General features: G+C 35.8%; 1 protein-coding gene across 1 annotated transcript in view; it reads left to right on the top strand.

Annotated features, from left to right (window-relative positions):
- The first annotated feature begins 9,149 nt into the window (after positions 1-9,149).
- The window catches only part of LOC128256682 (aminopeptidase N), a 153,679-nt gene continuing 148,477 nt past the window's right edge, over positions 9,150-14,351 (top strand). Inside the window, 1 exon segment of the mRNA XM_052987204.1 lies at positions 9,150-9,156. The gene's annotated coding sequence lies outside the window, so the exon portion shown is untranslated.

Below are 14,351 nucleotides of genomic sequence, written 5' to 3' on the forward strand. Positions count from 1 at the left end.
CGCCGTACAACAAATTGTTAAAGAACTCTCAGGCGTACAGTGCGGCGAATACGCAATTTATCAACGCACAACAACGGCAATTAATTTGTGCGTTCGCCTTACAGCAGCAGCAACATCAACTTTTATAAATCAAACGTAACGAGCGTGTAAAACCTGACGGGCCCCCAGGTATATTGCTTACACCCACCGCCCCTCTAACATTTTGGGGGTGGCTTTTCATTAGGTGGTGGCATTTTTACAGACCTTCAATAACAAAAACAACAACGACAGCGGCAACTTTTCAAATAAAACTCAATGGCAAAAATATTTACAATTGACTCTGAAACATTTTTACCGTTTGGCAGGCGTGACTTTGCCTTTGTTTCATGGGTTTTCTTATTGTATTTTCTCCCGGATGCCTTTTATATATTTTGTTTTCTTCCCATGCCCACGCTGCGTATGAGTTATTTATTTTTGAATTATTGGCATTTGAAACTTTTGTTTGGGGATGAACGTGCTTCTGGGATTTCTTATCTGTATTCGATTAGTAACTGAGCGCGTAGAAAAACTGTGGATGATAAATGAATCCATATTTATGAGTATTTAAAATTTGACAGGGGATTAATGGGCTTCTCAAGGGTTGGAAGTAATTAACAAAGTTTTTGAAAAATGATTAACTGAAAAAAATTAAACGTTTTCATTAATTGGTAATAGTAGTTGAAATAAGTATTAAAGAATTTTTTGGTGTTAGTTCTGATAATTACAGGACTTGCTTTATAAAAATAAGGGGGAATGCTAATCCAGTATATGTCAATGGACTAACCCGATTCTGTTTTTTGTAACAACATTTTAAACTGAATATGAAGTTGTTTAATGTTTAGAGTAATTTTAAACATCAAAAAGTATTGTTTCGTAGGTTAAAAGTACCTAAACCATTTTTAAAAAATCAACGTTTTTAAAAAATTAGTTTTGATTTTTAGAAAAAAAAAACCATGACTAACCTTAATCTGGTTTACACTTATTTTGATATTTTTAATAAAAATTAAACAATTATTAGCCTTTCAAATAAAAATGAAAAAAACAGATATCTTTTGAGTAAACATCATTGAGTAATATTTATTTATTATAAAATTTAATGAATTAACTATTTTTATTACAAAAACCCTATGTCTTTAACGAAATAATTTAAGTAAAATTCTTTAATTATTATCGTTCCAATTCATTTCTGAGGCATAGCTTGTCTTATTTACAACTTAAGCTCAAGCGGTTCTCAATTATCCTACTTCTTTTGTGTTCATATCCAATCACCTCGAATCACTTTACCATCTCTCATCTCGAAATCCTCTTAGCATCGTTTGTCAGCGCCAACTTCTGTCTATCCACTAAGAACCTGCACAACAATAACATCAACAATGACAACTACAACAATAAGAGTCCTGACAACACCCACACAGAGCAATGTTGAAAATCAACGGAAACACGAAAACTTGCATAAGCGATGTTCCAACTCACCTGACAAACTCAAAAAGGCAGCTGCCGCTTGCAACAATAACAACAGAGTGATGCAGCAAGGGCAACAATAACAAAAGCGGCCAAACAATTTGCCACTGCACTGGGACATCACCCAACCCCCTCTGGCTCACGTAACCCCTTTTACTCCCCTTCTGAAAATACCCCCTCAGAAGCGCTACATTTTGCGCTTTATGCACATTGTTTATGAATTCTCGCGCACAAAAACTTTGCCCATGGGAAGAAAAGAAGGTAACGAGGGGCGGCTACACTCGAAATAATAATAAGGCACATTAAATTTATAAATTACTTTCAATAATAGTATCGAAAAGCAATTAATATATTAATTAATATATTAAGAATCCTGGAATAATTTCTCTTGTGTTGGGCAGATCATTACAAAAAAAAGTTCGTTTCACGACTTTTTGAAAATCTACCTTTTGTGACTAAAATTCGGCAAGAATAAATACACTTTTTAAATGTTCTTAATCGAAACGCTGAGATAGAATATGTAGAGTGTTTATTAATTTTTTTTGCATTTTGAAACCTTAAATTTTGTATCTTGAAGGTGCGATCGTCACGTCTTTTTACCTCGCTAAAATGTGTTTTGTATGAAAGTTAGAATGGAATTATCAAAATAGTTGGTGGGGCAAAAATAGAATGTTCTCCAATAAAATTTTTCACCCAAATCCAAGAACTGGGCCAAATTTTTTTTGAGTGCATGAGCAGGCAGACCAAAAGGCCCAAAGGGCTACGAGGCTGTTGCGCTGAATGGTTTTACGATTATTAACCCATAAAGTATTCATTGAAGTGAGTTTGAGTGGCCCAACTGGGTTCGCAGTTTTTGGCTGCTCCTCCGCTGCTGGCCCCTCCCTTTCCCACACCTCTCGCCATCTCTTTTCGACACGCAAAAGTGCAATAACAAACAGGAACCAACAGCAGCAGCAGCAACAACAAAAGGCGCCACAAGTTGGCAGCCCTTTGGCTCTGCCTTTTTCATACTTCATTCGCTTTGTGCATTTTCTTCAACCCACCCCCCCCCCCCCACCTCCTCGCTTATATTCCATCTTCCTCTTCTCCGTGGCCCCCACCTTTTCAGTGAGTTGTTGCTGGCTTTTTATTTTGCGCTGCGCTCTTCAGCGTCCGCTCTCTTCAGTGGAGTGCCCTTCCATTGGCTTGCATGTTATCTGCTCCATCAGCAGCATCTCCCGGACAGCTCTGCGATCTTGGCTATTTTCCAGACAAATCTACATTGTTGTTGGAAAATAATTAACGTGTTTCCAAAATTTGGTATTTTCATAAAAAAATTTACCGACCAACATTATTCTCCATGATTCATAATAATTTTTTTTATTTACCCACAACACCACTGTTCATTTAAATAAAATTATCTATTATATAACACAATATTATTAATTAAACAAAATATTTGCTGTTTTGTTAAAAAAAAGAGACCAGTTTTTAATAACAAGTACAATGACGTGAAAAACTAATATCGGCCAATATTTTAAATTTTTTCTCATAGAGCTATTGCATTGTTTTTTTTTTGTGCTTAATTTAATTTAATTGTTCCCTCTTTGAACAGATTACAAGATCAGTTGATAGATGCCCTAAGTTTTATTAAATTACTCAAAAATAATGTTATTCATTGAAGAAAATAGTAAAAAATTTAAATGTAATCATTACAAAACCATTTTTATTATAAAACTTAAAATGATTGCGGTCCATGATAAAAAGTTACTTGAACTGATTCTCTCATTTAAAAAAGCATAGCTATTTTTCTGGTGCATGGCTAGCAACACTGTCGCTCACGCGATACTTTCGTTGTTTCGCTATTGCATTTTCAACTGGCCAACATTCAGCTCTTCCTCTCATTGGATATCCTGCCCCAACCTCCCATCCCACTGCCCTCCCAATTGTGAGTGCCTTAATTTATGCAGCCGACAAGAGTGAATATTAAAAGTTTTCAATGCGCCCTGTGTCTGGTGTACCTTTTGCTGTGGTCGCTTCCTTTCGAGCTGCGTGATTCTGCGGTTCCGTTTATGTGGGCGGTTCAACTGCCTGCCCTTCAGATGATTATGATTACATTATTATTTTGTATACACTATATTATTAAGACTTCTTTTTTACTTGTGTGGTGCATTCTTAATAAACAGCGCTAAAAATGATGAGTCGCTACGGCGGAAATATTCAAAATATTGTTGTAGTTACAAATACTTTTCAATTTACTAAATGGTATTCAAGTAAAAATGTATCAACGGCTTTGCATTTTAATTGCCCTTTTTTGATTTAATCGTAAAATAATTATAATAATTTGTAATTATAAATAAGCGTAATTCAGTAAAATGAATTATGAAATTTTGTTATACCCATTGTTATACCCTTTCAAAAACGACCTTACGGACGGAAAAATTGACATTAATTAAACATCCGTTTTAAAATGTTTTTTCTGAATTCAGAAACAAGTTTTTGGTTGTATAATTATAAATATGTCATTAAAACGATCCGAAAATGTATTTATTTATTATTTTTATAAGAACCTGTTTTTACTAAAAGTATCAGATCAAAATATTTGCAAATTTGTTTATTAAATTGACTTTAACAAACGAGTCGGAGCAAAATAATAGTTTGTCTAACGTTCAAACAAGAGTGTAGACTAACTAATTAAGCGTAGCTATAACTTAAACAAAACAAAGATTAATCTCAAAAATTCAAATAATCCAAGCTCACCTTTAATAAATTTCTTTTATTTCCTCTTTAGCACATCTCTTGCTTTTTTATACCCCCCTAATCACACTTGCACTGCACAACCGAGCGTTAAAAAACTCATTCGATACACTTAAATTATGACCTAGGACCAGCTACCCTAATATCTGCCATTCCTGCTACGCTCCCCGCTGTCCTGCCCAAAAAAAGTCCCCACAAATCTTCCATTCTATACGTAAATAGAATTTATCAAATTTAATTTCACGCTTCATGCGCTCATTTCTATTTAAGTTGGAGTGTCGTGTCCTATCGAGTGGCCAAGGAGCCGCAAAAAACGAAGGAGCACAAGAAGCGGATGAAAAAGGCCAATGAATGTCAAAAATTGTGACCGTAAATGACGGGCCTCAGCCATTGGGGCAATGAGCTCTATAAATTTGGCAGGAGATAACCGGAAAAATGCTAACGAGCAGAATAGGCCATAGCTAAGAATCTCTTACTATCAGAAAAAAAATAGAAACCGGAAAAAATATCAAAATGATGAGGGACACTTAAAGTTATGAAATTGTAAATTTCGGTTCGGTTTAGTTTGGCATAGACAAGCAAAAGTACAAATATTTAGGACTCCCATACATCCCATAACATTTGCCCTCGTCACAGGGACTTGGAGTTAGAGCCTGGGATTTTGGGGTCCTGCATGTTTTTGCATAGAAAGCGGGGAACGGAGTACGTATACGCACACAAAAATTTCCATGTCAAGTGTTGTTCGAAAGTTGTTTTCAGCTTGACTTGGTTTCCTTCTCGCACCGCCTCCATAAATGTAATCAAAAATGTATTCAAATTGTTTTTATGGTGGCCGTGTTTAAACTTTCTGACGTTTCGCACATAAATTTTTGATATATGTGTCACGCATGGTGATATGGTGTGGAAAATTACTTTGGATTTTAATGAGTTGTCTGCTGATTTCGGTTAAGATGTGGCTGTTGCTTCTGTTTGGTTTTTCAAATCGTGCTTGAGCTGTGACTTGAGCATTTTAAACAAGGTTCAAAGTCCTTAAATCAAAGCCAGTTCATCGAAAATAAAAACGGTTTGAATCTGTAATATAAATGTGAGAAATCATTTACTTAAAATCATAAATTAATATTATATAATACTATGTTAAATTTAGATCATATTTTTGAATACAAACTACATTAAAATAATTACTTTGCAGCATTTTTGCTTGGACTTTATCTGTTAATTGTCTAACAGATTAAGCCCTAAACTAAATCCTCCCATGCACTAAGCACTTCCTGACCCTTTTAAGCGCCAAAAGGAACCATTATTCCCAGAAGCAAAACACCTTCGCCATAAACATTTCCTAATCAGCCCACACAAAAGTTGACCCTTCACATGAATGAGGAAGTGGGTGAGTGGAATACTCGAGCTTTTAGACCCGGTCTTGGCCTCTTTGGGAACTACAAATTTTCCAAGAGTTTGCACTAAAAAGCAATTAAAATTTTACACGACCATTTGCGCAAGACAATTATGAGGACCACATAGCTACTATCCCCATCACCATCCCCATCCCCCCAAACGGCCAAGAAGGAGCCATCATCCAGCAACCCACCATCTAGAACAAGTCCAACATCAACATTATGGCAAGACAATAAAACGACAGCGAGCGCCGCCAGGGAAAGCGAGAGATTTGTTGGCCAAATGCCACACACTCGACGGAGAAGATGGGAAATGGCTTGGAGAAAACGGGGATGATGTTGCAGATGGCGGAGGACCGCCCGCTGCTCAACTGGCGGACATACCTACGAGGCATAACACCCAGCAATTTCCACACATTTACGACGCTGCCCAGGTACGGGAACAAATTTTTAAAGTGCCCAGCGCGTCTGGCCCAAAAAAAAATTGTGAGCGACCACTGCAAATTGAATTGTAACCAAAGTCGAGTCACCAGGCAGCATGAGAAAAAAAACGCGGTGGATTAAAACTCGAGGGGTCTATGTTATGGCTAACCAAGGGCTGGCCACAGTGCACAGACAAAAAAAATCTTACCAAGCTCTGGGAACATTTCATTCGAGCTTAAATAAAAAATGTTGTTCAGGGGGCAGAATGGTCTCCTGAGGCTGAAGAAAAAACATATTTTTGCGAATTTTGATCTCATTTCAAATTTTTAACACGGTAAATGCCTGTATTTGAAGTGTATCTAGAATTTTTTTTGTATATGTATTATTTATCGGTTGGATTCTCTTCAAAGAAATGGCGTCTTCGGCGAGTAAAGCCTGGACTCACAGTAATATTTAATAAAATTTAGTTGATTGATTTGATATATTTAGTTTATTGTGCGGATGAACGAAACTAAATTGAAAAATATGCGATTTTGAATTTTTGACGCGGTTTTAATGTCGGAGGTACCATTTACTCAAAAAATCAACCTGTTATTGCCTGTAAAAATATTATTATTATAATTTATTATAATTTTTTTGAAGATGCAAACCATCCTGCTCCCTTAAAAAAATTGGAAGAGAAAAACGCAATACGAAAACTAAACGGAATTTGACTTAATAAAAAAGAACACCAAATACCTGAGCTTTTGGCAACATGTTGGTAGATTTCTTTTCTATCATATAGATTAGCTTATGTAAATAGAAAATTAGTATTGGTAATAGATTTTTAAATGTACTTGTATGAGTTTTAATAAAACATTGAATTTTTATTAACCCGATTTAGAAATTTTAAGATATTATACCACGTATTTACCAGGAGTAACTAAAAGATAAGACTTTGACCTTAGACGTTAAACTGTTTCTAAAAAAATTTAAATAAATATTTGGGCTTCCCCTTAAAGTGTTTTAAAAATTAGAACTAATTCTTGTCTCTTCTGAATTTTTTCCAGTGCAGTGTGTTTTGGTTGCAAGCCCATTAGTTGGCAGCAAGTTATGACTCTATTAAAAAAGCAACGCCTTGCTGCACTTGCCACCGTCGCGAATATTTGGACTCTGTCCTGGTCGCGAAATGGGCGTGGCTGGGCGTTAGGGATCCTCCCGGGATGTCACTCCCTGCCATGTGTTTGGCCATTCGCGGACTTCAATAAACATTGGCAACATGGCAATTGTATGCGCAGCTGGAGCTTTGATTACAACCACTCATAATTGTTGGAGTTCGGAGAGCCCTGGGGCCCGAATGAAAATTCAGCAAACGTTTTAATTGCACTCTGCCAAGGGAGCTGATTGAATTTGCATTTCAGTTTGGTTTTGAGCACAATAAATTGTAGTTGTCGCCTGTCGAAGTCCAACCACATGCCATTAGCTTCGAAACCAAAAGCATTGAAGACCATTTACCGTAAGCCAATAATCTAATTTTTGGCCCGGCTAAAAGCCTACTATCCCTAACCCTAAAGCTTAAATTGTTTTTTCGGGGCAATAAAAGTTTACCTGAACCGCATAGGGCTCCGAACTGGTAATAAGAAACTCAACGAAAAGCTGAATAAAATACCAAAACAGCTTACACACGGGGCAAAAGGGGAAAGCTTGTGGTTGCACGCCTGATGCAATTTACGGCGCTTTGTTAAACGCTTCAACATGAAACCGAATGCTCAGGAACTTCCCTCGCATAGACAGCTAGCGAGTAAAAAGGGAATGCGGGGAAGGACTGGCAGGACTAGCAGGAGTAAAGGATATACAAGTTAAAGGCAACATCCGTTCTTGGCCAAGCTGGCTGTGGCCATAAACAAACTCAACGCTCCGCACTGACCGTTCCCGGCCAGCTATAAAACAATTTCGCATATGGCTCCCCGATCCCAACTCCCTTTGTTTTTTCTCCTTCTTCTGATGATGCGCTGTGAAAAAATGTAACAAATAACTTTAACTTATATGTACCTTAAATTCGAAAGGAGAATACACTAAATTATAGCCTACTCATTTTTAAGCTCGTGCGCTATTTCTACCTGTTTTATTATAAAGGAGATTTGTTGTTCAACCATTATTTACATATATGCAATAACATATTATCAACATATATTAAAAGTTACTAAATATTAAAACAGCTTAAATTTAAATGAGGCAACATTATCTTCGGATTTTTAGATCTTCGAGAATACTTTAAGAAATCTTTAAGATCAAAAACATCTTTTGAAGAACTGTTTTAATAAGTTCAAAAAAATTTATTTAAGCTCATGCTTATGAGCTTAGGATTTTAAGATCATCTAGAATATAACTTTCAACAAATGAATGTTGCTATTTTTCTTGAAAAAACAGTTTTTGGCAAACGTTTTAAAAACAAAAAGTTCAACAAAAAATAGTTTGCTTAAAAGAAAAATACAAGTTTTAATACCCTTGCAGAGGGTATTATAATTTCAGTCAGAAGTTTGCAACAGAGTAAAGGGGACATCTCCGACCCTATAAAGTTTTTATATTCTTGATCAGCAAACTAGTCTCTCAGTTTTCGAGCTAAATGCATAAAACTTCCCAAAAGTTGTCTTCCTATTGCAGGTAGTTTAGAAGTCGGAACTAGCCGGAGCGTACGACTATAGCATACAGCTCCCATTAGGAACAATCAGAAAAATAAATGACAAAAAATTATAACTTTGCTGGTTTTTATTTTTTTTTTTTAGTTTTTCGAAATATTGTAATGGGCAAATATTTCACAATTACAATATAAATTTCATAAAAATCGGACGACATATCATATATGTAGCTTCCGTTAAAAAAAAATGAAACTTCTCTATTATTGAATTTTTTTTAATTCTTTTTGACATAGTAATAATGTGATAGTTCAGATTTACTCTATTAAGTGTATTTAAATCGGAAAACGTTGTTCAATGCTTTTTTAGCATACACGCATATACATCGAAATTTAAATGTTAATAATTTTTATTTAATTTTTGCAATACCTGCAAGGGTATATAAACTTCAGCTGGCCGAAGTTCGCTTCCTTTCTTGTTCTTTATATATTTATAATGAAAATCCCGAAAATGTGCAAAATCATCGTGTTATGAAATCGATATTAAAATATGTAATTCAGTTTGAATAAAACCTTTACCTTTCTATTTTCTGTCAGTGTGCAAGGACCAAATTGCAGACCTGCCCAGAACTTGTGGTTGTGTCCTGGACCCCCGCTCACTCCTCGCCCCTCGTCCGCTCCTGGCATGCACCAACACCTGGTAAGCGCTTTTGTTGTGCTCCGGTGGCTCCGGTGGCCGAGTGTTGCATACTTTTTTCAGCTTGAGTCCTTCTGCAGCCGGAATTGTTGTGGCTCTTTTAGGCAGCTTGTTTTTCTTCCAATATTTTCTTCCGCATTTTTCAGTAGAGCAGCAGCCATGGCCCGATATTCAACACTTTTGGCTTCTGGTAAATATTATGCTAAGCTCAGGAATAGTTCAGCCTCCGGAAATTGTTGCATTCTGTCGGTTTTGGGTTTTTGCGGCTATGTGCCAGCCTCAAATTCGAGCCCACCAATTGCGGCAAGGTGAGGCGGAGATGCAAAAGTTTTTCTAATTAAAAACACAATAAAGCTTTTGGACCGCTGTCTTGGCCATTGTAAAAAGTGAAAAGCGTCAGGCACCAGGCGCTTAAAACCGCGACTCCACATCCTGCTCCTCATTTCGCTCTTGCTGTTTCTGCCCCACACAATGGCCATTATGGCATCGTTATGTGGCATCAACTTTTTGCCTCATTAAAAAGGTGAGGTGGCTCAAAGGCTTATAAATTTCACCCTCTCTTTACTGATCTTGTTGTTAAAGTAATCTGGCCCTAATTAAAGCCTGGATTAGGTATGGCAATGTCATAATTGAAACGGAACACCCCATTGAGCCTTGACTTTTACCCTGCTTTAATTTTAATTTCGTTTCGCTCTCGAAAGCCTAGCAGCATTTCATTCACAGGACCTCGAATCGAGTGGTTACTTGGACTTGACGCTCGGTCAATCCACTTAAGCTTTAGAGGGCCTTTTGCAAAGTTGCTCGATTGTGCATGAACTTTACTCATGGTCAATGCCAATATCGATTTAATAATTGCGCTCGCTGGAGGGTCAGTTTTTTAACATTTTCAAGGTCTTGGAGCATATAAATATAAATGAATAATACAATTTAATTTAATCCAATTTTTTTAAGGCTGTAAAAGCATAACTTATCGCAAAACAAACCCACTTGAACCCAATATAATTTGAAATATTGTGGTTTATAAAATTTCTCTATTTTAAATAAAATGTTTTATTTAAAATTGAACATTTTGTTATTAAAGCAAAAATTCAAAGAACAATATCTTCAAAAAAATCATTTTTCAATTCATCTCTATGCAAAATTGGATTTATAACTTTGTATATATAATTTGATTTCCATAAACTCTCTAATAATACTAGCTTGCTGCTGCTGGCAGCACTTTTAAAGCTTACATCTTATTGATTTTGTTGCACCTTTTCAAGGTCTTCTCTGCATTGAGAATCATATATCACAAGTCAATTTCCTAAAGTCATAAATCACCGGGGATAGTGCAAATTTGCTCCATGGACCGCACCATATACCATTTGTCTGGAGCCCGTATCCCATGTATCGCTGCATCCGCATATCTCGCACTCGCTTGACAATTATAAATTGTAACCTTGCGCTGCTCTGTGTGACATAATCGCGTTCGAATCCAATTTGGCCACGTGTAAGTGCAAGGGCAGGAGCGATTAATATTTTGTCTGGCGATGATGAATGGTGGCCAGGAACTGCAGTGCGCCACTGATTGAGTTATTGGCAGCAGCAGCGGAGGAGGAGGAGGTCGGTCGTTTCCTGGATGCAAATACGATGGCAACACCTACTACATGGCCACAGACTTGTTCCAGTGCCTGGCCAACCATAGAGGAATTCTCCGCCCGCCTCGAGTCTCCCGGTTTCTCACACAGTGCCTAGTGCATCGCTCAGCTGCAGCAGCATCGACAACAGCCTTTCGGTCAAGTTTATTGTGTTAGCATTAAACAAGACCGAAAGTGGGAGTCGGAAGGAGCGGGATCTGCATCACTTATCCGGGCAACGAGCCGTGCATGCTGAAGCCATCCCCAGTACACTGAAAAAAAAGCTAAAAAAAACTTTAATTTTATAATAATTCAGTAAAAATAGATGGGCCAGTTTAAAATTGTAAATTCCATTTTTGTTTTGTTGTTTTTAAGATCGTCTATTGCGAATTCCTGTTATTTCAAAACTTATGCGCAATGTATTTATGTTTTCGTAACTATTTAATAACAGGGTTTTTTTTGCCTTTGAATATTTATTTCCAATCAAATTCAATTTTATCCCATACATTTCTTTTAACAACTTTTGTATGGTACACCCATTCATTCGCTAATAACTCCTTTAAAACAAATCTTAAAACAGTTCGTAAAGAAAAATTTAAAAAAAATGGTTTTGAAATAGTGCAATAGGGGTTTTTATTTAGATAACAATTTCTTTTAATTTTTTTTTTACCAAAAACGCGTTTTATTTTTATCTCGATCCTTGTATGAAGCTTTCTTCGTAAGTCAGCCAATTTATTTTAAATCTTTTTGATATTTTCACTTGAATTTCGATTAAAATAATACTACAAAATTGATTTTTTGAAAACAGTAAAGCTACTATTGTCATTAAGATGAATACACTTCAAGCTTAAAATCGGTTATATTTTAGTAAAATATTTCAGTGCACAATATGTGTAAACCCTTTTTAAATAAGAAGCAATGTCCTTAGAGTCTCTTTATAAAAATTAAAATGTTTACGTGTTGTAAATTGCGTTTCACTAAAGTTCTTTTTATTTGGTTAGTTTTTGTTTTTTTATTATTGAATGACAAATTAATAATGTTTTCACTTTCACACATTTTCTGAGTGCATCTCAGAGTTCAGAGACAGCAGTGGAGGCCTATTGTTTGGGCAGTCTTGGCCATGTTCGTTAAGTGGGTGCAGCAGGCGAAGGACTCGCAGGACTCGTAGCACAGTAATTACAAGCAGACGCAGACCCTATCACCCCATCTTCTATTCTCTAACAGGATCTGTCTGTGGCAAGGACATGGTTAGTCCTGTTCGTCGGAGGAGTAAATAAAACTGTGCAGACAATTAAGTTTGTTTTGCCTGGGCATATTCTTTTCACTCATCCCATCTCGCACGTTACGTTTATGGCCAAGTCGAGCAGGTAATGGCTCTCGGTTTTTCGTCCTGGTTCCGGCCAAGATATTGCACTAATTGTTGTTGCCGGAATTGCAGAAATTGGCTTTCTGTCGGGGGGAGAAACAAACTTAATTTGGAGCCGAACTCGATTTTCGGTTTGTGGGCTGTTGATTAAAATTCAGTTTGGAACTTAATTTAGATGAAATCATTTGTTGGTCCAAATCATTTTTAAACCAGCAGGGTATTCAAATTGACTTAAATACTCTCATTTTGGTCGACATTATTTCGATTAGGCTCTTATTCTAATCACAAAGTGAAAAAAAACTTAACTTTTAGTTTCGTTCGTATCATATAATTATTAAACATTTATAACGTAGCATAATTAATCATCGCAGGGTAAAAGCCATGCTCAATTTAATTATTTCTATATAAGGCTATTGTGACAAATTATTAAAATTTAATATATATTGTAAATAGGCATGTCTTACCTTAATAAATTGAAATCACGTATTCTGTCCAAATATATCTTAATTCGCTTTATTTTTTTAAAATAATGGTATTCTTTTTATTTCTCCACTTTATTCGTAGAATTGGTTAACAAGTTGCTTGTCACCTGTCCGATGGCTTTATTCGCCTTTTTGTCAACTAAGTCGTCAGTTCGGCGATTGTCCTTGATGACCTGCTCAACACGATTCAGCTTCTCCCCAACGAATTTTCCTCCTCCGAATTTTTCCATTCATTCCCGGCCATTTTGGCTGTCAGTCGCTTATTTACATTCAATTGGCAACGTTCGATGGAAGGACGTGCGCGTTGGAGTGCTGCCACTATCTCCCCATTTTCTATTTTATTGTTTTTGCATTCTTTTATTTCTGTTTTCGATTTAATGAAATGATAACGTGGGAGAAGTTTCAGCAATGCAGTTAGGAAAAGCAATGGAATTATTACGTTCGCCTAGAATTGAAAGATTTACACTTGAAGGATTTAACCTTATCAAGTCTTACAATTTTTTAAACATGTTTTAAATTTCAACTGGCTTCAAAAAGAATCTTAAAATACAAATTAGTAATGATAATCTTTAGATAAACAATAGCTAAGATTTTTTCAACGATTTTTTTTGTTTAAGTTGTGTATATTGATGAGCTGGCGGCCATTGTAATCGACTGTATTTTTCTTAGACAATTTGTTTAAATGTTATGGTTTGGTTTAATACATTTTTGATTTAAAAATTGTTAAATTGTAATTTAACTTATATTGAAACACCATTAAAGACAGATATTTCAACAATTTTAATTATTTACACTAAAATAGAATTCTCTTATATTCAAGTCAGACAATGAAGTCTAAATATTACTATTTTTTAAAATCAAATATTTTTTAAAATTTCTTTTACGTTTCCAATTTTAAAATGTGCATTCCTAACAATCCGTTTTTTGCAGTGCAGTTTATTTCCTTTAGCTTTGACAACCAATTTTGCACTCTGAACTGATATCCTGCCCCTTGGCGTATTTTACTTCCTGTGTCACACATTTCTTATCATTCTGGTAGTTGATTGTTTCCTCTTTTCTTTATGTCTTACTTCTCAATGTCATCTTGTTTGGCGCCTTTGTATTTGTGCTTATTTTTCTTGTCGCTTTCGCTTTCATTTGGTCTTAATTACCAATTTAAATGCAAACTTTAGACTGATGAAGATGGATGTGACACCAGCGAACAAAAGGATCGGCACCAAACGTGTCCTGTCTTATTTTCCATTGTCCCATTGTTGGCCCAACGAACTTTTCAAGTGCCTTTTTCAAGGTCCTTGCGCAAATTGCTTGAAAAGTATTGGTCAGTGATACTTGGGCGACTCGTTCCTTGAATTAATTATGTCCCTTTTGGTTATTTAAAGTAGATGGAAGTTCTTAGCAGAAATTTTCTAATTTTAATTTCCTGGTAATGAATTTAATTCAATAAAGCTAAAATGGCAATTTAATAAATTTAAATATTTAAATTTTTTTATTTAAAATAATAAAAAAAGGAACATATCTCTAACTGTACAAAATCTCAAGAAAAATAA

Source organism: Drosophila gunungcola, assembly GCF_025200985.1.
Source record: "Drosophila gunungcola strain Sukarami chromosome 2R unlocalized genomic scaffold, Dgunungcola_SK_2 000027F, whole genome shotgun sequence".
NCBI classification, from domain to species: Eukaryota; Metazoa; Arthropoda; class Insecta; order Diptera; family Drosophilidae; genus Drosophila; species Drosophila gunungcola.